The following is a 27725-nucleotide window of genomic DNA, read 5'->3' on the forward strand; positions in this document are numbered from 1 at the left end:
AGTAATATAAATTTTTAATAAACATTCAATATAACATAAAATTGTAATATGTGCAAAGTGTGTGTATGTGTAAGCAAAAATTTCATAACTTAATTTTTACAATATCCTGTTATACATAACTATTAATGAACTACAATGTTTGCTAATGACTGATTACTATAATTGTGTTGCATTAATTTCCCCTATGTGCCTTACATGCAGGATTTAATGTTTCTCTCCACTAATACTAGCAGCAAATATTTTAGCAGCTGATTGCCATGTTATTAAGTCTTAGACTGACTTGTTTGGTGTGCACAACAGGAAATATTTCGCTTTCAGATAACAAGAAAAATAGGTTTATTTGCTTTACACTTATTAATTTGTGTAGTTATTCAGTGTCTGGTAAGTTAATGTTCAATAATTAAAAATATTAATTTTTATTAAAATGTTCTATTTTATGTTAGCAATTACTCATTTATTTCAGCCCTTTGTATTCAGCATATCTATTGAAATAAACCTATGTTTCTATGAAAATGGAAGCTTTTGTTTTTTTGCAGCCCACATAAACTCTGTTTATTTAGCTGTTTTAGCCTTTTGGGTCATTGTTTAAGTTGCTTGAGTCTTTGCCCAAAGAACAAAATAATTTTGTTCTAGCACAAGCATTCAAACTCCCGGCCCACAATATTTTTGTGGCCCAGCCGCAGGTTTGGAATTTTTGTTGTAATTAAAAATTGGAGTGCTCAGTAGGCTGACCAGAGGTCTCTGAGAGGCTGAAAACTTATTGCCAAACTAAAGTGATAGGAGGTGGTGGACTGAGTAGGATGTTCAAAATTGATATTTCACAGGTAGTCCCATTATCAGTCTTACATGGTCTGTTAGGCCAGGGTGTGAAATGAGGTGATTAAGTTAATAAAGTTTTTGGATGTGATTAATAAAGTTTTTTGGATGTGATTAAGTTAATAAAGTTTTGGATGTGATTAAGTTAATAAAGTTTTTCCCAATTCCATATGTAAGGAGCTTGGAAGTCATCACTCAGTAGTGAGACTAAAATTCTTGGATCTATAAGAGAGGGGATGACACAGGACAAACCTCTACCTTAAAGGTTGGAGAGAAGAGCCTTAGCTGGTGTTCTGTGGTTAGAACATCAGCCTGCAAACCCAAGGGTTGTGGGTTCCATTCCTGGTCAAGGGCACATACTGGGGTGCGGACTTGATCCCTGGCTAGGTCAGGGGATATGCAGGAGGCAACCAATTTGTGTATCTCTCTCACATTGATATTTATCTCTCTTTCCCCTCCTCTCTCCCTTCTATTCTCTCTTTAATAAATAAAAAAATAAAATAAAAAAGATTGTAGAGAAAAGCATATACAGGGAATCATATTTACCTGAATGGAAACCAGCAGAAACCACTGTGGGATCCAGTCCAGAATAGAAAATCTGAACTGGAAATGAATTGCTGGAGGCTCAGTGCAGACAACTCTAAGAATTAAAAATTTCAGGAGATCAACCCAATCAAAGGGGGAGGGGCACAATATTGTTAGGTTTACCTCCAGGAGCTCAGCTGGTTCCCACAGTAACTATCTGACCAAAGAACCCTTTCTGCTTCTAGCAGGAGGAATGGAAATGCAACTATTTGAAATATTTCAGAGCATTCTGCTCTAAAAAAGACCTGCAGTCAGGGCATTTTAGTTAACCAAAGCCTAACCTGATGGGATATTATCAGATCCTAACTGACCTAAGATAAAGGAAATAACCCACTCCATCCTGCTTTGGCAAACTGTCCCAACTAATGGGGCAGAGAAAACTGAGGTACATGTAACACCCAAAAGCACAGGTTCACTAAATGACTGAAACCTCATCATAGGACTAGAATGCTTCCCTCTTTCCACACCTGACTGCCACTTCACTAAGGGCATATATACAGCAGTCCGTTTTACACAGTACAACATACCAAGCGATCAAGAAAAACATGGCTAGGCATATCATAAAGAAGAAAAGAAAAAAAGAAAATCCTGCAGTTTGAAGAGATCGCAAGCATCAGAACTAGACATGGCAGGAATGTTGGAATTATCAGGTCAGGAATTTAACACAACTATGATTAATATACCAACAGCTCTAATGGATAAAGTAGATACCATATAAGAATGGATGGGTAACATAAGCAAAGATGGAAATCCTAAGAACAACGACAAAAATGCTAACAAAAGAACAGAGACTACTATTAGATGGGTCATCTATACTAATAAAACAGAAATATGCAAATTGACCATACCTCCACGACAAATCATACTGCTCCATGTTTAACACCCTTTCATGGAAAATTTTTCATGGTCTTTCAGGAGCCTGCATAATCCCACTTTAGCTCTCCAAAGTCTTACCCTCATCTTCCCCCACTCATTGTGTTTCACACTTGGCCTCCTTTCTATCCTCAAGCTACCCAAATTCTTTTCTACTTGCTTTTGCTCTGGTAGTTTCTGGGCCTAGAATGCTTCTCTCAGCTCTTCTCATACAGCATATTCGTCATCCTTCAAGTTTCAGACCATATGTCACTTCCTCAGAGAGGCCTTCTAAGCCACCTTGTATAAGGAGGCCTTCCTCAGTTACTTTTTCTAGTTTCCTTTTTATTCTCTTCACAATTGTGATCATGATTTGCAGTTACCTCATTTCACTTATGTTACTTGTCTGTTGTCTTCTCTTACATGAAATCTATAACAATAAAAGCATAATATGCAAATCAATCAAATGTCCGAAAGACCTTTTGGACGAAGCCAGGCTGCAAAAGGCCTACTCTTGCACAAATTTCTTGCACTGGGCCTCTAGTAGAAAATAAGCTCCCTCATAAACCTTTTTTTCTCCTCTGGATGTTGGATGTGTCTTTTTGAAACTAGGAACTGTTGCAGCTCACCCGCCCCCACAGGAGAAGCAGTCTAAGGTAGGGGCCGTTACGCAAGGGAGAAGAGAACTTAGGGAATGACAGAGAAATGAATCCAGGGCCACTGATTGAAGCTGACCATGTTCATCAGCTCTGGCTTCCAATTGTGGAAATGGTTGCATTTCTTACTGGTAGTAATCCCAGCTGAGATTGAAATGACTAGAAGTTGAGGTATCTTGACAAAACCCTACTCTTTTCTTAACAAAATCAGATATTCTCTAAGCTATTACTATATATTATTTAGAAAAATGAAACTTGCTTATATAGCAGCTTTATTTTATTTTTTAAAATATATTTGTATTTCAGAGAGGAAGAAAGAGGGGGAGAGACATAGAAACATCAATGATGAGAGAGAATCATTGGTCAGCTGTTTCCATACCCCCTATTAAGGGTTGATCCCACAACCTGGGCATATGCCACAAAGCGTAATTTTACTGTGACCTCCTGGGTCACAAGTTGACGCTCAACCACTGAACCACACCAGCTGGGCAGCAAACAGCTTAAAATAGCTGAAAAGTGTTTGCCTCTAGGAAATAAGGACCAGAGATGGAGAGAAGAGAGATGACGCATAGGCTATTCTTTTAATTGTTATCCTTTCAAAACTATTTGATTTCTTTTTTTTTTTTTTTCTTTTTTTTAAAATATATTTTATTGATTTTGTACAGAGAGGAAGGGAGAGAGATAGAGAGTTAGAAACATCGATGAGAGAGAGTCATCGATCAGCTGCCTCTTGCACACCCCCTACTGGGGATATGCCCGCAACCAAGGTACATGCCCTTGACCGGAATCGAACCCGGGACCCTTCAGTCCCCAAGCCGACGCTCTATCCATTGAGCCAAACCGGTCCCGGCCAAAACTATTTGATTTCTTAACCATGTGTTTTAATTATTTAGACTTTTCAAAATAACATAATGAGATTAATTTTAAATTCATTCCTTTTAAAATTAATTACTATTTTAATCCAAGCAATTAAAAAATTGAAATATTTAATGTTCTCTGTGTAGAAAATGGTAGTCAAGGAGTGGGATACATGGACTAGACATAGAAAGAAAGGCAAGGTCTTACAGAATAAGAACTTTGGAGGATTTCGTGATGTGTTTTTTGTTTTTTTTAAATGCCTAATGGCTAATATTTTTTTAATGTATCTAGTATATTACAGAAGTTTTGAACAAAAAAAATACTGAATGCTTATTTTTAAAGAATATTGCTTTTTAAAATGAAATGAACTTTTTATACATATGGTTTTCATAGTCTGACTGGTAAGAATAAGTTTTTCCTAGATTGATATTAAAAGTATAGTGTGTCTAAGTAATATTATGACCCTACTAGTCTGGTGCATGAAATTTGTGTACAGAGGTGGAGGGGGTCCCCTCAGCCTAGCCTGCACCCTCTCCAATCTGGGACCCTTGAGGGGATATGCGACTGCCGGTTTAGGATTGGGCCTAAACCAGCAGTCAGACATACCTCTCACAATCTGGGACCACTGGCTCTTGACTGCTCACCTGCCTGCCTGCCTGCCTGCCTCATCATCCCTAATTGCCCTCCCTGCCAGCCTGATCACCCCTAACCACCACTGCCTGCCAGCCTGATTGCCCCTAACTGCCCCTTCTCCACTGGCCTAGTCACCCCACTGCTGTTCATTCATTTGGTCATCCCTCACTAACCCCCCTGCCAGCCTTGTTGGCCCATGCAGCCTGTGTTTGGTCAACCATCTGGTTGTTTCAATCATGTTGGCCCCTGGCTTTTTTTTTTTTTTTTTTTTTTTGAAATATTTTATTGATTTTTTACAGAGAGGAAGGGAAAGAGATAGAGAGCTAGAAACGTAGATGAGAGAGAAACATCGACCAGCTGCCTCTTGCACACCCCCTACCGGGGATGTGCCCGCAACCAATGTACATGCCCTTCATCGGAATCGAACCCGGGACCTTTCAGTCCGCAAACCGACGCTCTATCCACTGAGCCAAACCGGTTTTGGCCCCTGGCTTTTTATATATTAGAATATTTCACTTGTAGAATACTTCCCTGTTTCAATGTGAAGGAAATTCATTACTCCCTGCCCAGGCAGTGTGGTTCAATGGTTGAGCATCGACCCATGAACAGGAGGTCACTGGGTTTCTGGCTCGATCCCCAGTAGGGAATGTGCAAGAGACAGCTGATTGATAAGTCTCATCTTTCATGTTTCTATCTCTTTCTCCCTCTCCCTTCCTCTCTGGAAAAAAAAAAAAATTAAAATTTTTTAAACAACTTACTATTCCCTAACAGATTTTCATGGTGTCTTCATGTCTACTTTGTGTAAAATTCCAGATATATTTTTGATACTCTCCTTATTACAGATTTACTTTGCAGGTTTTCTCATCCAGATTTCAAATGTCATCAGATATATATTTTATAGAGTATTTCCCACAACCACTTAATTTTTATTCAGGTTAAATAATTGGAGACATGTTCAGTAATTTTTTCATTACAAAAAAATGCCGAGATGAGGGGAAAGTGAGAGCTGAAATCTAGCCTGTGTCTACGCACTGTGTAGTCTGAAATTTGCTGCCAGGAAGAAAGAGCACAGTTTGTAATTCATACAAAGTTTGTATATGCAGTATTAGAGTATATTAATGGTAACTAAGGTTCTACAAGGAACTAAAAACAGTAATAGGAGAGGTTCATAGAATATATAATTAATTTCAACTAAGATTTTTGGAGCACCCACTGAGGGCTAGACACTGAGATCACAGAAATGAGGACATCAGTGGGCCCCTATGATTAGGGTGACATCTCTGTTTGCATAGGACTACACCAGTTTGTATCTGTTTTCCTATTGTACCATCTGGTTAGTGTTCCCTTTCACTCAAATGTGTACCAGCTTGGGTAGTAAATTATGTTGTCACCCCAAAAAGAGAAAAATATTCTAGATCGCCGAGACCGGTTTGGCTCAATGGATAGAGCGTTGGCTTGGGGACTGAAAGGTCCCTGGTTCGATTCCGGTCAAGGGCATGTACCTTGGTTGTGGGCATATCCCCAGTAGGGGGTGTGCAAGAGGCAGCTGATCGATGACTCTCTCTCATCGATGTTTCTAACTATCTCTCTCCCTTCTCTGTATAAAATCAATAAAATATATTAAAACAAAAAACAAACAAACAAAACCCCCCAGCCATTTATTATAAAATAAATAAATAAATAAATAAATAAATATTCTAGATCAAGGTACAAAATCATGGGTAAGTGAAAAAGCATGATCCCCTCTGGTTTGGCCTGGCAGGAGGGTTGTTGAGGAGGAAAAGGCATTAAATGGAAATATGACTGATTTAATAGGGTGTCTCAGCTGGTAAAAGGCCTTATACACCACTTTTAAGGAGTTTTTATTTGTAATTAAGGTATTGGAGATACATATGGCAGTTAGCAGAGAGATCAAGATGGTGGATAGGTAAATGCCAGTACTTGCCGCCTCCCATAACCACATCAAAATTACAATTAAAGTACAGAACAACCATTATTCAGAACTGTGTGAAATTTTGCTGAATGTTAGTACTACAACTAGAAAAGTAAAGAAGAAATCACATGGATACTATCTGGAGGGGTAAAAGTGCTAAACAGGCTGGTCCAACACTCATGTATGGCATGGTTTTTAGTTGTGAGGGGTATCTAGGCTGTGGAGACCTCCTGAGAGGAGCAAGGGGTCCCAGCCCCACACCAGACTCCTCTGCCCAGACTTCCAGAGTTAAGAGAAACTCTTGTAACTTTGAGTGGTAAAAAAAACAGCAGAGACTGTGTCTGAGTGACACAGAGACTGCTGGAGTCCCTGAAGCTCTTCTTAAAAAGCTGTCACGTGGTCTTACTCAGACCTGTTCCCTCTGAGCTCCAGCATTGGGGCAGCCACTTGGGGGGTATCCAGGGTCATACCAGGAGAACTGGGTTTTCTGACACTGAAGCAAGAACTCAGTTGCAGCTTACTCTCAGACAAAAGTGCTCACAAAGGTCATTGTTCCTATGCTGAGACCTCCCCTTATTCCTGTCACAGAGGTGTCTGGCAGGCACCATATCTATTTCCTTCAGCCTGGTGCACACTGTTCCCTCCACCCTGGTGATTTCCTGAGATTCCATCTCACCCAGTTTGCAGCCCCATCCAATCTGTTTACAGCAGCTTTTCCATATGAATGGCCTGTCCTGGCTCAGGCTTCAGACTTTACTAAATAATCTCTCAAACAAGCAGCAGCTAGTGTTAGCATGCCCTATTCCTCTCAATAGGCCCCTGGATCTGATACTAGCAGCATCCTGCCTTGTTTCACAGCTTAGCCTCTCCTGGATACTGCCAAGCCCAACACAAATAGCAGCCATCTGCAGATTGCTCTGTATTTTCTTTCTTTCTTTTTTTTTTTCAAATATATTTTATTGATTTTTCACAGAGAGGAAGAGAGAGGGATAGAGAGTTAGAAACATCAATGAGAGAGAATCATCGATCAGCTGCCTCTTGCACACCCCCTACTGGGGATGTGCCCGCAACCAAGGTACATGCCCCTGACCGGAATCGAACCCGGGACCTTTCAGTCCACAAGCCGACGCTTTATCCACTGAGCCAAACCAGTCCCGGCTGCTCCGTATTTTCTGATGGGTGTCCCAGGCAGGGCACAGGCAGTGGTTGGCTTTGCACCTCCAGGAGAGGAGGGCATGTCCCAGAGCCAGTGCACTCTATGGACTGCTTCAGATAATGCCAAATTATAACACTCCATATCCACAAGTGACACTCTCCTACCTGATGAAAGAAATAGTCTTACAAGAGAAAATCTTAAAAGCAATAAGAGGAGAGCAATTTGTTATGCCCATACAAGCATCAGCTGATTTCTCAACAGATACTTTGTAGGCCAAAGAGAGTGGCAAGAAATATTCAAAGTGATTAATAGCAAAGACTTAACAACCAAGATTACTCTACCCAGCAAAGGTAGCATTTAGAATTGAAGATTAGATAAAGAGCTTCACAGACCAGAAAAAGCTAAAGGAGTTTAACACCACGAAATCAGTATTACTAGTACATGAAATATTGAAGGGTATTCTTTAAGAAGAAGCAATAAAAAAAATGAACAATAAAATGGCAATAAATACATAGCTATCAACAATTTAATATAAAAATGAAAATAAGTGAACAAGGAATCTAATGAACAAAACTGATGAATAGCCCTAGCAAGTTTGGCTCAGTGGACAGAGCATTGGCCCATAGACTGAAGGGTCCTAGGTTCAATTCTGGTCAAGAGCACATAACCTGTTTGCAGGCTTGATCTCTGGCCATGGTCAAGGCATGTGTAGGAGGCAACTAATCAATGTATCTTTCTCACATCAATGTTTCTCTCTCTCTGTCCCTACCTCTCTAAAAAAAAGGGGTGGGGTGGGGAATATTGGATGAGAAGTAAGAAATCACACACACACACAAACACTGATGAGTAAAATAGAACCAGAGGCATAGAAACATGGACTAGACTGACATCTCAGAGGGAAGGGGGGGGGGGTGGCAGGAAGAGATTAACCAAAGTACATATGCATATATGCATTACCTATGGACACCAATATGGTGATGAAGGTCGGGGCCAGAGCTGGAACCTGCTGGAGGGGGTTAATGGGGGGACATCTGTAATACTCTCAACAATAAAGATTTTTTAAAATGCTAGCATGACATTTAAATACACACACACACACACACACACATACACACGTGGGACTGATGGTGGTTTGGTGTCAGGCAAACAATCTGATCCAAATCTGTTAAAAAGAGCAAAAGTACATTTTCCCACTTCTCTCACCCCCCTATATACATAATGGGCTAGGAAGGAGAGCATCATGTCCTTTGTGAACACACTTATAACGGAGCTCCACTTAAATCCACAGTAACCCTTGGAATGAATAACCTACTCTATTCCATGTGTAAAACACACTGTTGTCGTTGGCATGCTGAGTCACTAAATGCTTACAGGTGGTAAGCTACTCTAGGACAACCTACATTTCTGCTCCTATAATTTGAAATGTATATTTAAAAAATTGCATGTTCTTAAATCTCTTAACTTGTCATTGCCATTATGTAATTGAAAAAAAAAATAAACTGATGAACTAAGAAAGCAAACAGTTGTTTCTATGAAAATGTGAAAAGCTGAAAAACTGAAAGGCAACTGGCTAAACATATTCAGATAATGAGGTGTGGGTGAGACAACTATTTAAAAAAAAGGGGGGGGGGGAGAATGAAAATAGCATAAACACCCAGAAGGTTCTGTGCTTAATTTACTATATACTAGGTGGGCTTGAGCCAAATTAATATGCTGTGTTAAAGAGACAGGCCAAGTCTGGCATCTGCAATTAGGACTACTATTTGGTTAGGCTTGCAGTAGTCTATGGTCATTCTGATTTTTCAGAAGGAAGACAGGTAAATTAAATGGTGATATGATAGGGACCATGTATTATGGTCCTACAAAAATTGAACCAATAAAATATATAATTAATTAATTAATTAATTAATTTAGATAAAAAATGGCTGCCAAGTAAGTGGATGCTACATGGACATGCTCCCAGGAACAAACTGGAATTACAATTAAATACAGAAAATCATCCAGAACCTTGATACCCGAGGACTGGAAGTGGAGACCACATAGAGACTGGTAGGAGGGGCGGAGGTGGGAAAGGGCCAGGCACCCACAGACAGCAACTGAAGTCCCAGAGAGATATCTCAGGTGTAGGGGGTTGCCACTGAGAACACTGGGATATAATCCCCAAGCTGAGTTCCCCAGCAGAGAACACCAAAACTGAGGAGGATACCCACATGACATCTGGCTGTGGAAAGCAGTGGGTGCTATCTGCCAGGGAGTAACAGCTGAAAACTCAGGCATCCCCTTAAAGGGACAACACACAAAATTTCCTGTGGAGCCACTCACCTTGTGCTCTAGCAGATGGAGGATGAAGTGGACTGGAGCTGAGAGAACAAAAGCCAGGACTGGATACTCGGGATAGAACTCAGATGGTAGACACCCCAGGTGTCCTGGACTGAGTAATTCCCTCACACAAGTGGAGGACATCTTTCCCACATACCCTGTTTTCCTGAAAATAAGACAGTGTCTTGTATTAAGTTTTGCTCCCAAAGATGCACTAGGTCTTATTTTCAGGGGATGTCTTATTTTTCCATGAAGAAGAATACGGTACACATTTATTGTTAAATGAAAATAAAGGAAATTTATTACCTGTATACGGTACGGTAGTACAGTAGTTGTCAACACAAACCAGACAAACTGTGAATCCTACTGTATCAAGAATTTACTCATTTATTCAATGACAATCATGTCATCATCTTCTGGAACATCATCATAACAATCCAATTCCTGAATTTCCTGGTGAATTTCTTGTGACTCCATTTCTTTCAGAATCAGTGGACCAAATCTCTCGTTTAGCATAGGGGGGCCTTATTTTCGGGGGGATGCCTTATATTTCACTCAGAAGGAAACCTGTAAGTAGGTCTTATTTTCGGAGGATGTCTTATTTTAGGGGAAACAGGGTAGACATTTACTTTGCCTGGGGGTAGAGGGGAAAAGACAGTTGACACACCCTATTGGGCAATACCTTGTCCTGAGGCCATTTAAGAGATTAAAAATAACAATTAGCCTCCAGGCAGAAGCTACTGCCCCACCCTGATAATAAAAAAAAACACTCTCCACACTTGAGGACGTTCGCCTAGAGCACATGTGTCAAACACAAGGCCCTCGGGCCAAATTCGTCCCGCCAGGCCTTGCAATGTTGCCCGCACCGCACTGTCATCACTGCACTCCGCTGCGTTTCCGTCACAATGACAGTTTATGACTGTTCAGTAAACCATTCCGCCCGCGATTTAGGCTGGATTTTAGATTTTGGCCCCTTCTCTGATTGAGTTCGACACCCCTAGCCTAGAGGACAATTCAAGTCAGAATCCCATCAGTCTGTAGGCGGAGGTGGTCTCGGGAATCTTTGAGTCTGTGTCTAATCGAATTAGTCAGAAACAGCCTTTAACACTGTCCTGCACTAGAGATTGAGAAGTGTAGTGGATCTACCTAATACATAGTCACAAATCCAAAAAGAAAGCCAAATTGAGGAAATAACCCTCAAATGAAAGAACTAGAAAATTCCCCAGAAGAAAAGATAAATGAAGCAGAGATAAGAATTTAATTTTTTATTTATTTAAATTTGTAGTTATTCTTGAAAGTAGTATAGATGATCCCCATTTCCCTCCCATGGACCCCTCTACTCTGTACCTCCCGCCCCAGGCCTACTGCACTATTATCTGTGTCTGTGGGTTATACATATATGTTTTTTGGTTAATCTCTTCCCGCTCTCTCCTCTCCCCATCCCTCTGATGTTCCTTTGGCTAATTCAGTTATAGAAATTAATAAGTCTCAAGATCTGTAGTTGGCAAGCTAGAGACCCAGAAGAGCCAATGGTCTAGTTCCATCCTAGTCCAAAGACCTGAGAACCAAAAAAGCTCATGGTTTAATTTTCAGTCAAATCTTGAGTCTGAAACCAGGAGAAAACTGATGTCTCACCTGGAAGATAGGCAGAGAGAGCAAATTCTCTCTTACTTTTTGTTCTATCCATACTTTTAACAGAAGCCCATCCACATTGAGGACAACCTGCTCAGTCTACCGTTCAAATGCTAGCCTTATACGGAAACACCCTCTCAGTCACACCCAGAATGTTTAACCAAATATCTGGGCATCTGTGAACCAGTTGAGTTGGCACATAAAATTAACCATCACAGACCGCTATCCAGGCATCCTTATGATTCTGAAGAGTGGCAATTATCTCCACCATTGCCCACCCAAAATATGATACATTGTTTTTGGTTTATTTTGTCTGAAGGGGGCTGGGTATCAGTTACCAAGACTTCTATTTGGGCTTCCCCACCACAGTAGCTCCTATTTCATGGGCTAAAACCCAATGTGTGGATTACTCCAACTGCCAAGTATGTCAATCTTAACTGTAACCATCAGGTATATTCCTATTCTTAACTGGGGAAGCCAAGATGATATGAGTCTCCACATATCAATGTCAACTCAGAGCCTGTGCCTAATTTTCCCTGAAGTGTCTGGATATTCTCCTGTTCTCAGTGCACAGTTAACTCAGAAATTGGCCTAGGTTTCTTATATACTTGTCATAGTGTTGTGGGCTCTTTTCCTCCCGGACCTGGCTACCTCTACAGTCAACAGGTTCTGAGCCTGAAAAGAAAAATTGGCTCAGATAGCTGCTTCTTGTTAAACATTTGTCGGCCGCATTTATTGCTGCGTGGTAAGTGCTGTGATCTGAATTGTATCCACCCAAATACATATGTTGAAGTCCTAATCCCTAGCACCTCAGAATGTGCCATTTGGAGATAGGATCTTTACAGGATAAGTAAGTTAAAATGAGGTCATTAGGGTGAGCTCTAATGGTCTTTGACTGGTGTCCTTATTAGTAAAAAGCAAAAGATTTATGTGGTCTGAAGAGAAACCAAAGTATGGTGTCCTTATTAGAATAAATTTGGAAACAGGTACAAAAGGAAGACCATGTAAAGACTCAGGGAGAAAATAGCCATTGGCAATACAAAAAAGGAGAGATGCTTCAAAAGAAAACACTGCTGACACCTCAATCCTGGGCTTCTAGCATTACAGAACTCAGGAAATAAATTTCTTGCTATCTAAATCACCCAGCCTGTGGTATATTGTTATGGCAGCCTTAGAAAATTATAACATAGTAAGTGACCGAAGTAAGTATCTACAGAGTTTATTGAAAAGAATTTCAAAGAGCTTTGATCTAGTGACTATCTGCACCCCACTCTTTTTACCCAACTGCCATTTTGGTGTTTGGTCTAATTAACATATTAGCTCTTTATTATATAGGATGAGTTATTTCTCAGTTTTAAAAGAAATTGAGTAAATGAACATAGAAGTAAGGAAATTCATGTTGCAATTTTGAAATTCTGATTTATGATGCTCAGAATAAAACAATGGGAAAAAAAGTAATGGAAATTTAAATCAAATATCTAATAACACCATTAGTTGTCAGGAGACAGATATTTGAGATACATTCTTGAACTTTGAGATTTTGGCATATATATATATATATATATATATATATATATATATATATATATATATCAGAAGTTCCCTTGCTACTTTTTCAAAAGAAAAAGAGTGGTTAGATACCTCTGCTCCTTCAAGGCATTTTAAAAAAATGTTATACTTTGTAAGTATAACACATTTAATGACATGAATTCATGATCCCTTATATGTTGCATATTATTTCCTTGGGTGTAAACTTCTTACTGCAGTGATAGCCATGGTTTTTCTTGTAAAAATGTACAATGTTTGATCAAACTCACATAAATAGAGTATTTTAATATATTTACCTCCTTTCTAAGTAAATGAATATTTATTGGGAGGAGGAGTAAGAATGTTATGTTAGTTTAGAATAAAAATGCTTTGTATTGGGTTTATTTCTTATCTTCACCATATAATTAACAGGAGAGGGCAGTCATAGACTACTTTTAAGAATTCTGTAGCTTACATATATTTCAGTAGCAAAGTCTTATCATTCTGCTTTAAAAGCACTTCCTTCAGTAATGTGCTACATGCTATTTAAAATCATTGCTGATGAATCATTTATACCTCTGATGTATCCATTAGTATGAAGGGTCCTTAGTAAATGTCTAACCTCTCATTTTATAGGTAAGAAAATAAAAACCTAAGGAACTTATATGATGTACCCAAGATTACCTAGCCACTTGATGGCAGAATTTGTTTAAATTTGTCCTTACTGTGCACCCTCCTTCCCGCCCCCGCCCTCGCCACACACACCACTACCAAATAAACCATGTCTTTAATATGTGTCCATGAAATGGAAACTAGTTATGAACCTTGTAGTAGATTCAGAAGAATCTGAAGAAATTTAATCTTGAATAAGGTCAGGTTTATCCCCTCAGAATTTCTTAATAATAATTACTTATTAAAAAAATTAACTTCCATTATCCGAATTTTTTACAAAGAGGATGACCCAGAAACACATATTTAAAAAACATAACAATTTTAGGTTTGTTTTGTACTCTATGGTATTAAGTTTGGGTGATTTATAAAAAATCATTACAGTACATTATCACAACATCTATATGTCTATTAAAATTATCCTTAGCAAGAACTTTTAGAGGTGTTGAAATTTGCTGGCAAAACTTGTATTTGTTATTGTTTAGATAGTTTTAAATATTAACGTAGCACCCATGATAACACTGCAATATGAGGACATTATAAAGATCAAAAGCATAGGAGAGACATTTTTACTGACTGTTTCTCTCAGACTCCCTCAACCTTGGATTTCCCATCCAGGCCTATGTTGTTTGTGCCTCTGGGATCTGAATTGGAAAATTGTTCTTACTAGTAGATTTAGTAATAGCAGCAGGTACAGAAGTTTACCAATTTATTTGTTTTATCACCAGAATACTTATATCATCACTAAACAATTTTTATGCACTTACTGACATACCAGAGAATCACCAAGTTACCCCCCACACACACACACACACACAACACATGCACACATGTGAACCTGTGATGGATGTTATGACACATAGATTTCAACTCTTAAAGAACTGAGATACTCATGTTACTCATGTTATATCTGCCTACAGTGTTGGTTACTAAATGCTCATAACTACATTGTTTTCTGGAAATTGATTTGGACCTAAAGAAGCTACTGCATCACCCTCTCTATTAATGTGAGGATACAAAGACTTGGCCCCCTTGCTGTAATTCAGAACTTCTCTGGAAAGCTTCGGGGTTATAATAGGTCCATGAAGGCCTCTGTTACAACTTCATCTCCCTCTATCTAATCCTACGTCTCACAAATATTGTTCCCAAGAGTAACTACCACCCCCAGCATGCCTCTTACATATAGATCTCAGAGTCTGTTTCCCAGATTCCAACCTGCAACAGAAACCATATATGTGTACGTGAAAATAAGGGAAGAATAAGAAATAAATTTGAATGAGCTGATTAATTTTGGCTATCACATGTGCCATAATGATGGGGGAAAGAACAAGAAAACAAGGCCTGGATATCAAATTCATTTTCTTAAGTACCATTGGTCCTATTTTATTTATAGAACTTTTACTGCATTACCTTCTCCCATTTACCCCTTAATTTTAGATTACCTCATCTTTCCATCCTTCACTCTCTTTTCTTTGTATGATGCCTTTGCATTAAAATTAGGCCTTTGAAATTAATTAGCACTTACACACAAATGGATTCCTAAATCTTTAACTCTACTCTAACCTCCTTTCTGAGATCTAGATGAGTATTTCCACAGGCCTTTTTAATTTCTCAATTTGAATTTTTTACAGACTCTTCAAAGTCATTGTGCTCAAACTTACTTATAAAGGTACTGAGTCTATGGGGTAACAAGTATTCCCTCACAAGGAGTCTCTATCTCTTTTAATACAATTACTATCTTCCCAGTTCCCTAAAGTAAATTACCTTAATCATTGTTATTCTTCGTCCATATCATACTAAAAGTTAGTCACCAAGTCTTGAAAAGTCTTATCAGAAATATGTCTAAAATAATTTTTTTTCTCTGCTTTATTCAGGCCCTCACTTTAAAAAAAAAAAAATTTATAACCTACCTACATATCTAATTTTATTTAACCATCCTCCTATTTTCTCTTTCAACCCTGTACTTTTTTTAAAAAAATATTTTTATTGATTTTCCACATAGAGGAAGGGATAGGGATAGAGAGCTAGAAACGTCGATGATAGAGAAACATCGACCAGCCGCCTCCTGCACACCCCTACTGGGGATGTGCCCGCAAGCAATGTACTTGCCCTTGAACGGAATCGAACTCGGGACCCTTCAGTCCGCAGACCGACACTCTAAACCGGTTTCGGCTCAAACCTGTACTTCTTAATCAGACTAACTCACCATGTGCTACTTACCTGTATGCCTGTAAAAGAAACTACCCAATGGTATTTACAGAAACAGTTTTAGGCCGACTTGTTATATATATCCTGAGTTCTATTCCATTTATTCTGCTTCCTAAACTTAGCAATTACGGTATGTCTTAAGTTCTGTCTCTGAAATCTTGAATCTTGGAATTCTGACTTGGCTTTCTTTTTTCTGGGCCTCTGCAGGTAATGTAGTCACCATCATCAGTCACAAGCTCAATAGTCTACAGCCCAGGCAGCTTAACACTCAATCACAATGCGGGAATAATGGACATTTTGCTGCTCTTGATTCTGGAAGTATACTTTTCTTAAAGATACATGCAAAAATACACTTAAAACTTGATTTTTAGAGAGAGGAAATGGGGGGAGAGAAACATCTATTTGTTGTTTCACTTATGCATTTATTGTTGATTCCTCATGACCATGGATCAAACCCACAACCTTGGGGTATCAGGACAATGCTCAGCTACCTGACCAGGGCTCAAAAATACACTTTAAATCAGCAATTTTTTCCCAACAAAGATTTATAAAGTATCTACACTAATAAAAAAGAAACATGCAAATTAACCATCACTCTGCTATACCAAGCCACACCCACCAGCCAATCAGGAGCAAGTATGCAAATTAACACAAGATGGTGGCCAGCCACGGAGTGGGAGCAAGCAGGAGGCTTGGGTTGCTCTGACAATAGAGGAAGCCAAGCTTCCTGGCTGGCCCTGGCCTCTGCTCAAGGCTACAAAGTTTCAATTATAGAAGATAAAAAAAATCCTAGATACTTGCTTCCAGCTAGCCCTGGCCTCCTCTCAAGGAGGTGCTGGGAAAAAAAGAAAGAAAAAAAAAAGGGGGCTGAGACCCGGGGTGAGAAGGAGTTGATTAGGCGAGGATAGGACAGGAAGAGCCATTGGGGATAAAAAGGGGGGGGTCAATTGGGGTGAGCATGCCATCAGTGGGGGTCAGCTGGAGATTATAAGGACAGTTGTGGGGGCAGTTTGGAGTGAGCAGGCCAGTGGGGAGGGTGGGTGGGGGTGAGCAGGCTAGCAGGGGGGGTAGTTAGGAGTGATCAGGCTGGCAGAGGGCATTTGGGGCAAGCAGGCTGTCAGGCAGAGTGGTTAGGGGCAATGAGGCAGGCAGGCAGATGAGTGGCTGAAGACAGCAGTCCTAGATTGTGAAAGGGATGTCCAACTGCCGGTTTAGGCCTGATCCCTGTAGACTGGCAGTAGGACATCCTTCAAGGGGTCCCAGATTGGAGAGGGTGCAGGCCGGGCTGAGGAACACACCCCTTCCCATGCACGAATTTCGTGCACCAAGCCTCTAGCACATTATATGTTAGATGCTGTTCTGGCTACTAAAGATACGACAGTCAACATAAGTTCTTACACTCCAGAGAGGTAAGTGCATCTGTTGAAGCCCAGATATGAGGGAGGGGAATGTTGACCACAATACTTGTAGATGAACACCTGGCTGAACTAGAGTGTTGAAAAGAAACTGCTTCTCCTGCAAGTGCCAGCATTTCCTCCCAGAGCTGTCTGTACGAGGGATCTGCAAGCCCTCACTGTGTCATCTCCCCAAACACATCCTGGGCTCAATAAGAAAAACTGCCTTTCTTGCTTAACTATCTGTAAATTCATGTGGAAGCCCACGATTCATAATTGGCATGTTTAATAGGGTGACATTTTACAATATTATTCTGATACAACTTAGTGTTTCTTCGCAGTCTTTTTTTTTTTTTTTCTTTCTCCAGAGTTTGAGGCTTATTACACAAAAGGAGCCAAAGGCTATTGCACAAAGGAAGCTACACCAGAAAAGGGCATTGATCAGCTTTAGATTCAAAAGCTGACTTTCCTGACCTCTCTAAGACGGTAATTGTCTTGCAAAACCTAGGGAGTGAAAAGGTATTCTCAAACTCCTTTAACTTGCATTTAACATATCAAAAGCTAAGCTAAATAGTCAGGCTTTCAAAGCACCAGTAACCACAATAGAAAATATGTGTTATGACATTCAGTATATAGGTTATAGCTGAAACAAGTTTCACAAAAAACCTTACTCCTACTACTTGCAATGAATTTTTTATATGCACTGTCCACTACAATTCTACTTATTTTTAACATACTAATTACAACACTGAATTGTGATCTAAGTTAAGGAAAACTAGCCTAGGGTTTCTCAAAAGAGAGGCTTCAATGAAAAAGAAGAGAAGTTTAGCCATTTTCTGGAGAGGATGGACAGGGGTTGAAGGCAGTGCTTAGTGTTTGAAGGATCGGAGTGTTAAAATTCTTGGTGTTGAGTATAACTGATCAGGGGGGAAATGTATTTTTTGTAGAGTGAAATTAATATAAGTTACAAAACAAGATATATCAAGCCACTGAATTCAGGTCACCAAGACACTGTGAAAAATAGATAAGGATGAGGCAAGGGCAGAATGTTTACATTCTTATGATGATAAGCATAGGGTGAACTAAAACCACAATTGGAGATTAATCAAAAGAAGGACAGGCTATACATTGTAGAGTAAGCACGTCAAACTCAAAGGCTAACATGGCTAAATAAACAAGGTTTAAGTTTATGTGGGCTGCAAAAAAACAAAAGCTTCAATTTTCATAGGAATGTAAAGGTTTATTTCGATAGAGATATGCTGAATACAAAGGGCTGAAATAAATGAGTAATCGCTAACATAAAATAATAGAACATTTCAATAAAAATTAATATTTTTTATTATTGAACATTAACTTACCAGACACTGAATAACTACACAAATTAATAAGCATAATGCAAATAAACCTATTTTTCTTCTTTTCTGAAAGTGAAATATTTCCTGTTGCGCACACCAAACAAGTCAGTACAAAACTAATAATGTGGCATTCAGCTGCTAAAATATTTGCTGCTAGTATTAGTGGAGAGAAATGGTGAGCCTGTGCTTAAGGCACATAATGGAAATGAATGCAACACAATCAGCCATTAGCAAATGTTGTACGTAGTTTGCTACTAATAATTATGTATAACAGTATTGCAAAAATTAAGTTATGAAATTTTTATTAAAATGTTTCTTAGCCCTAGCCACTTTGGCTCAGTGGATAGAGCATTAGCTTGCAGACTGAAGGGTCCCAGTTTCAATTCCTGTTAAGGTCACATGCTTAGGTTGTAGGCTCAATCCCCAGTGGGGGGCATGCAGGAGTCAGGTGATGAATGATTATCATCATTAATGTTTCTGTCTCTCCCTCTCCCTCTAAAATCAATTATATATATATTTTTTATTATTATTTTTTTTAAACATGTTTCTTACATGCAATTATATTGGCTGGTCTGTGGGCCATGAGTTTGACATGATTGCTGTAAAGGCCCCACTCTTGATTGCCTAGGCAATGGATAATGATAATTTAAAGAAAAGAAAATGAAGTAATTCTTAGTGGTAGAGTATCAGGGGTCTAGTTAGCATTACTTTGAGGAAAACTAGGTGCAATTGTAGGGGTGAGGGAGAAGGAAGTTGTGTAAGAAAGAACATAAAAATGATATGCCTAATACTTGGGGGCCTCAGGCCTGTTATAATTAACTGACAAGGTTGTGTTCACTACAGACATTGCCTCATGAGTGTGTCCTATCCTAAAGCTTTGAGCAACAAATGGATTAGGCTGAGGTTTTCCTAGGCTGGATTAAATTTAGATTATTTTCTTTCTTGCTGCCGAAAAGGAAAGGGGCTCACCAAAAAGACTGGATACGTTATAGAAAGTGAAAAGACCTCATTGTCATTATGAGGCCCGGTGCATGAAAATTCATACACTGAAGGGTGGTGGGGGTCCCTCAGCCTGGCCTTCCCCATTAGGGGTTGGTAAAATTTAGCCCCAGTCAAGCCCTAAACTAGACAAAAACACCTTGACCCATGATTCAGAGGAGCTTAATTATATCCTCATGCTCATATTGCTTTAGAAATTTCATATGTTCCCTTTTCCAAAACAGTGCCCTCTGCTATAGACAACCCAGAGATCAGGGGAAGTCTAGGCCCCCATCACACCTCTGCTGCTGCCACTGCCAACAGCACAAGCCTTAGCTGATCCTAGTTACCCGAGCCGTGGGTGGCCCTTGGCAGCTGGGCAGCTGCCATCCAAGGTTTGCCTGCGCCTCGGGCTGGCCCTAGGTGGCTAGGCAGCCAACATCCGAGGCTATGCCTTGGGCCAGCCCTGGGCTGCTGGGGGGCTGAGGGTGGGTCCAGCTGCATTGAGCACCTGCCACCCCCCTGGCAGGGCTGAAAGGACTGGGGTTCTCTGGTGGGGCTGAGGGGACTGGGCCCTGCCATCTTGTGGCTATGGGCACTGCCATAATTGTGATGGTATGACATCAATTTGCATATTCCCTCTTTTAGACAGGATGTGACCCTATCCATTTGAGCTTACTTAGATGCCACCTTTTAGCAGGCCTCTCCTGACTACGCTGGTTAAAATTGTACCCCAACTAGTCCTTATTCTTCTACTCTGCTTTATTTTTCTACATAGCATTTATCACAAATGAATAATTGTGTCTGAGTGTATATGAATGGTATACAAACCCCCATGTTCCAAAACTAAGCTTCAATAATTATCAAAATTTTACCAATCTTGCCAAAACTGGTTTGGCTCAGTGGATAGAGCGTCTGCCTGTGGACTGAAAGGTCCATAGTTCAATTCCAATCAAGGGCATGTACCTTGGTTGCGGGCACATCCCCAGTAGGGGGTGTGCAAGAGGCAGCTGATTGATGACTCTCTCTCATTGATGTTTCTAACTCTCTATCCCTCTCTCTTCCTCTCTGTAAAAAATCAATAAAATATTTTTTTTTTTAAAGAAAGAAAAAGAAATTTTACCAATCTTATTTAACTTATACTGCCACTACTTTTATTTTTGGTACATTTTAAAGCAAATTTCAGACATTATGGCATTTCCTTCCAAATTCTATATTTTACTTGCTTTGTTTAATGTCTTACCTTATTGGAATGGGAGCTAGATGAGGGCAACAATTTCTATCTGCTCTATTTAGGAAACATCTCCAGCACCTTAAAAAGATTCCATGCACATTCATATATATTTTTTTGAATAAATGAACATAGAATCTAAAAAGTGACATAGTCCCTTGCTAATTAAGCAGAGATATGGAAATGATTTTATTTGGATAACCTGCAGTTTCCCACTGTGGGATTATATGTGAGTTTCTGGCCATGACTATGCTTGAAGTGTCCAACTTCTCCTAACAGAACAATTTGCATGTCTCTCTTGAAGAATGTGAAAGCAGAATTTAGGTTTTTGTAGCAGCAACTGGCCCACTCTTATGGCTTAGATCAGGAGGACCTCAGGAGAGCACTGACTGGGAAGTTGGCCCAAACTGTGAGTCCATGATTTGGCCACAGTTAGCAATAACAGACAATTAGGCAGAAACAGCAAGTGGAGATTATGCCTTTTAGTGACTGTTGGTGAGCCAGACATAGCCCCAGTCAAGCCCTAAACTAGACAAAAACACCTTGACCCATGATTCAGAGGAGCTTAATTATATCCTCATGCTCATGTTGCTTTAGAAATTTCCTATGTTTTCTTTTCCAAAACAGTGCCCTATGCTATAGCTCCACCCAGTCATCTTCTTTGGATTAGGAAATCCTGGAGAACTTTATTTACTCCAAATCTTTACCCACTTTGAAAAACCATTTCTGTGGATTTCATGAAATACTTGCATCTCTTCAAAGATCACATCACAACCTTGGTAAATGCACTTACCAAAATGGCAGAATTTAATCTCTTAACTCCAATTACCCTAGTTATTGTCATATGATTTAGTAATAAATAAATAAATAAATAAATAAATAAATAAATAAATAAATAAACAATTGCCTAACACTGATAACCCACCAGTTGAGCCCTTTCTCTACATGCTTTCAGCAGTCACTGCTCAAAGTACTCCATCTCCATAACCAGTTGGCCATCACCGACCATCTTAGACTGTTACTACAACAATCATGTCCTTGAACCGTGGTCAGCAAACTGCAGCTCATGAGCCACATGTGGCTCTTAGGCTCCTTGAGTGTGGCTCTTCCACAAAATACCACAGCCTGGGGGAGTCTACTTTGAAGAAGTGGCATTTAAGTTTAAAAAATTTGGCTCTCAAAAGAAATTTCAGTTGTTGTACTGTTGATATTTGGCTCTGTTGACTAATGAGTTTGCTGACCACTGTTCTAGAAGATTCTTTTCACACTACATACTTTACAGTGCCTAGGCATAATCTACTACAATTTAAAGTTTCAAAGAGTGTATTTTCCTACCCATTCAGCTAATCACATCATTCATTGCCATCACAGCTTCCATCCCTACTTCCCCGTTTCCTGCCCTTCCAAGAATAGGTCTCAGTTTGTTTACATGGATGAGCTGCTCAAGAAAACCTGCAGGATCTCCTCTGCACTTGGACATTTCAAGTTTTAGCTTTGCCTGCCCACTCCCCTTCAGATCAGGCATCAGCTGTTTTTAGGGCTTTGCCTCTTCCATGGTTAGGTTTGGACTGATCCCACCAGCTTTACTCCAGGAGTGATTACATGGTTCAGCCAGAAAGTCACATTAGCCTAGCCACAGAGCTTGGGTCATGGGTAACTACATGGCAGAAGATGATTTCTGAACTATATGCTGGAATTTTTGGGAACAAAAAAGCTTTCCTTACAACAGATTCAAACCTAATAATAAAAATCTTGAGCTGCTGGTGGCAATTTTGCTGTCTGTGGAGAAGAACCTGTCTGAGATTGAAACTAATGCGGAGGAAAATAGAATTGAGACATGGCCTGACAAGATTAGTTGAGCAATTGCTATATGTTAATTAACCGTACAATCATTTCATTCTACAATAACACCTTAGGGGCAAGGTTGGCATTTATCATCACCAATCTAGAAATGAAATGAGGTGAGACTAAATGTTTCATCCAAAGTTTCACAGCTAATGTTGACGCTGAGGTTTGAACCTAGGCAGTCTAGAACCTTGTTCATTACCACTTTGTTACACTGCCTAAATATATGCTTTTGTTAAAAAATACATAGAAAGAGAGAGAGAGAGAGAGAGAGAGAGAGAGAGAGAGAGAGAGAGAGAGAGAGAGAGAGAGAGAGCTTATTATTTGTCTTTGAGTCCTTGGATTTAATCATGCCTGAAATCTTGAACTTCTTGATATTTTTTTTTTATTTTTTAGTTAAGCAAGGAAATATCTCTCCCTTCCCTGTCTTTGTCAGAAGCCCATTTGACTCCTAAAACTGGAAAAACTAATTAATATGCTCTCCAATATGCAAGGAGCACTATAAAGTATATAGAAACCTACACCAAACATCAGGAGAGATGACTGCCTGGGAAACATTGGGTGGCTTTTCCTGCCTTATAGGCCTTTACATTTGCACCTGTCTGAGAACAACTCAGAAGGTTCTTTAAGATAAGTCATTGAATTAACCAATCCTTTCATATTTCCCTTTATTTACTCCTACTCTTTTATGCTATCATTTGTCTCTTCATACTGAGTCCAGCTAATATGTACCCTGCTGTATGTACATCTAGAGCCTGAGCTTTTTTTGATGGGGAATCAGAGGACACTGGGAAAGCAGTGCCCTGGCAGCTGGTGTGCTGCAACCCCACCTCCCAGATCGAGGTGTCCCCTGAATGCATGGCAGCTTTTCCTTAGGTTATTCCAGAGAAACTCAGTCTGAGCCCCAATTGGGAGGGAAATCTGAGTCAGATATACTGACCAGCTACACTCTCTGCTTTAAGCCATCCCAATTTATCCATACACCATGAACATCAGGTACATGATTTGACCCTGCTCACTTGTTCCCTTTCCATGCCTGCTTTGATCCTGTATTTACTGATTTCTGATTCTTTTGTGTGTGTTTTTTAAAATATATTTTATTGATTTTGTATAGAGAGGAAGGGAGAGAGATAGGGAGTTAGGAACATCAATGAGAGAGAGTCATCGATCAGCTGCCTCTTGCACACCCCCTACTGGGAATATGCCCACAACCAAGGTACATGCCCTTGACCAGAATCGAATCCGGGACTCTTCAGTCCCCAAGCCGATGCTCTATCCATTGAGCCAAACCGGTTTCAGCCTGATTTCTGATTCTTAAAGGCATCTCTTATTTATCCTCCTATTTCTATGGGCAAGGATTTCTTAATCAGTATTACAAAATGAACTGACCATAAAGGAAAATATTGACAAATATTTACTATGGATAATATTAAAATTAAGGATTTCTGTTCATTAAAAGATACCATTAAGAGAGTGAAAAGCAAAGTGATAAATAGGAAAAGACATTTTTAATGCTTATTTTTTAAAAAAAACAAACCCTACAAAGAAAGGTAACAATAGAAAAATAGGTACTAAGAGCCGAAACCAGTTTTGGCTCAGTGGATAGAGCGTCAGCCTGTAGACTGAAGGGTCCCGGGTTCGATTCCTGTCAAGGGCATGTACTTGTGTTGTGGGCATATCCCTAGTAGGGGGTGTGCAAGAGGCAGCTGATCAATGATTCTCTCTCATCGATGTTTCTAACTCTCTATCCCTCTCCTTTCCTCTCTATAAAAAATCAATAAAATATATTTTTTTAAAAAAAGAGAAAAATAGGTAAGAAACTTGAATAGGTACGTTTAAAATACGATGTTCAATTGATCAACAAATATAAGGTACTCATCATTGGTGAATAGAATAATGCAAACAATGTGTTAGCATTACCCAGTAATCAAAATGGTTAAATGAAAGTATCAGTACTAAAAATTGATGTGGATTTGGATACTAAACATTGATGTTGATCTAGAACTCTCATACATATTTAATAGGAGTATAATTGGTAAAACAACTTCAGAAAAATGATACTATCTCTAAAATAGAACATATACACCCTCTGTGAACAGCAATTTTAGTCTTAGGTATACACCCAACAGAAATGCACATACACATCAAAACTATACTGAAGATTCATAACAGCATTATTTTTTTTCCACATAAGCAGCTCAATCTTGGAAGAAGAAGGAGAAGGAGAAAAAAGGTTATGTTGGAAAATGTGTTTGTTAACTACAAAGCAGGAAGGTTACAAAAGTTTCAATGATTAGAGAACCATTTTGATGCTCCATTGCTTTTCAATGGATTACTGACTCCGCAGTGAGGCATAAATCTTAAAAATACACACAACTTGAAATTTGGTGCTATTGTTATGAACTATTTAAATGACAAAGCTTTATTCTGACATTTGAATAAAACATCTAGTATGCAATTTACTTAAGATATGCTTTGTGCATATTAACTGATATCATACATATAAACTTCTACTGTAGCAATGTAAGATAAGGGCATTTTTATACAATAGAAATGAACCAAGGAGTCCTGTAAAGTTAAAAATGAACTACATGGGCCGAGACCGGTTTGGCTCAATGGATAGAGCGTCGGCTTGAGGACTGAAAGGCCCCAGGTTCGATTCCGGTGAAGGGCATGTACCTTGGTTGCGGGCATATCCCCAGTAGGGGGTGTGCAAGAGGCAGCTGGTCAATGACTCTCTCTCTCATCGATGTTTCTAGCTCTCTATCTCTCTCCCTTCCTCTCTGTACAAAATCAATAAAATATATTAAAAAAAAAAAAAAAGAACTACATGGGGAGAAAAAGAATAGAACATTTTAGCATAATGCCCCAAGGTAATCTGGAAAGACTTATCCTAAAACAATATTTCATTAAGCAGATCACATATGCTGCTGATGTTAATAAGCCCTGAACTAAGATTACTAAATAGAGATTAAATGTTTGTGTTATAAAAAATAAATTACATATTTACAACTGTGGATGTATAAAAAGCCAGTATTGGGAGGGGGGTGATGCTCTGGAAGATTCATAACTTACCAAAGATTTAAATTGATTCTAGATTTTTTAATCAATGGCAGGTCTGGGAGACTTTGCTTGGGAATAAGAGTAATCATACTGGGGGAAAATAAATTCAGGAGAAAGAAAGTAAAAACAAATCTCTTAAGGTAAAAATCATAGAACATCACAATAACTATTTAATAGGAACAGATATTCTAAATATTAAATTCCTAGATTTTGCTTGTCTGGAAGGAGAGTTTACACAAATGTTTGGAATATAACTTCATCCAGAACAACATTAGCATCTGAACATTTCTTTTTCTAATCTCATCCAATTTGCTTTGTGTTTTCATTGCCACTTGGGAGTACCTAGCACCAATAAACAAGCACCATTCCTGAACAATCAAGAGATCAGACTTGGGGAAGATAAACCCAAACCCAGGCTAGGTAGGAATGGTGGAAGGATGTGGGAAATGAAGCTAGTTTATAATCCCACTTAGAAGAGAGTTCACGAAGAATTAGCAACAAAGGTGAGGTTCCATAAATGAAGAATTTAGGTTGGATTAGAGAATTTTTTGTTTCATTACTAACTACAGAATTCTGTGATTCTAAGTCAGAGGAAGGAAATAACTCTTTCTTTGTAGTGAAAACAGTGATTCTTTGTATTAGTTTAGTTGGAATGCTAGCTATTCTAACAGATAAACACCAAATTTTAGTGGCTTAACATATTGAGTTTATTCCTGACTCAACAGTCTCATATCAGTGGCCTTGCTTTGGAGGCCTTCCAAATATTTTTTCAGGGATCCAGACTCTTTAAATTCTCCAAGACCTCTCCAGGCAAATAGCAGATTGAAACCCTTGTGTGGGAAGTTTTCACAGGTTAGGCTGCAAGTGGCTCATGTCATTTATGCCCATATCCTTTTGGCTAGAGCTCAGTTTTATTACACATTTCATTGCAACAGAGACTGGGAAATATTGTCTATATCTGTGTGTTTAGGAATAGATATGTTTTGTGGGCATCTAGATAGCATCTGCCAACTTTTTGGAATATTGAAGTATAGCCTCAGTCAAGAAAGAAAATTTTATACACACTTCAAATGCTCCAGTGAATTTCTCTTGGTCTCTACTCTTGACTTCTCTCTCTCTCTCTCTTTCTTTCTCTCTCTCTCTCTCTCTCTCTCTCTCTCTCTCTCTCTCTCTCTCTCTCTCTCTCTCTCAGGATTAACAATCTTATTTTATTATCATTGGATTTATTTGTTCTACAACTTCAGGATTCAAGGAAGGACAACTTCTTTGATAAACATTCTCTAGCATAAACCCAATTTATTTTGCTAATCCTTAACCAAGGATATTTTTCCATTGCTTAAAAAAATTTTTTTTTTTTTATTTTACAGAGAGGAGGAAGGGAGAGAGATAGAGAGCCAGAAACGTTGATGAGAGAGAAACATCGACCAGCTGCCTCTTGCACACCCCCTTGCACACCCCCCACCTGGGATGTGCCCGCAATCAATGTACACGCCCTTCACTGGAATCGAACCTGGGACCTTTCAGTCCACAGACCGACGCTCTACCACTGAGCCAAACCGGTTTCAGCTCCATTGCTTAAAAAAAAAAAAAAATGTTTTTATTGATTTCAGAGAGGAAGGGAGAGGGAGAGAGATATAAAAACAGCAATGATGAGAATCATTGATCAACTGCCTCCTGCAAGCCCCCTTCTGGGGAATAAGCCTGCAACTTGGGAATGTGCCCTTGACCAGAACGCTTCAGTCCGTCCGCAGACCAACACTCTGTCCACAAAGCCAAACCAGCTAGAGCTCTAACTAGGGCTCCATTGTTTTTAGAGAGACATTGGAGGACCAAAGGAATGTAATGTCTGGGACTGAGCAAAGCCTTGAATAAAAGATAAACCGTTGATCAGAATTAACCTGTTCACCACCACTTAGTTACCGTGTTTCCCCGAAAATAAGACATCCTCCGAAAATAAGACCTACTTACAGGTTTCCTTCTGAGTGAAATATAAGGCATCCCCTGGAAAATAAGGC

The sequence above is a fragment of the Pipistrellus kuhlii genome, unplaced genomic scaffold (genome assembly GCF_014108245.1).
Source record: "Pipistrellus kuhlii isolate mPipKuh1 unplaced genomic scaffold, mPipKuh1.p scaffold_m20_p_4, whole genome shotgun sequence".
Taxonomy (NCBI): domain Eukaryota; kingdom Metazoa; phylum Chordata; class Mammalia; order Chiroptera; family Vespertilionidae; genus Pipistrellus; species Pipistrellus kuhlii.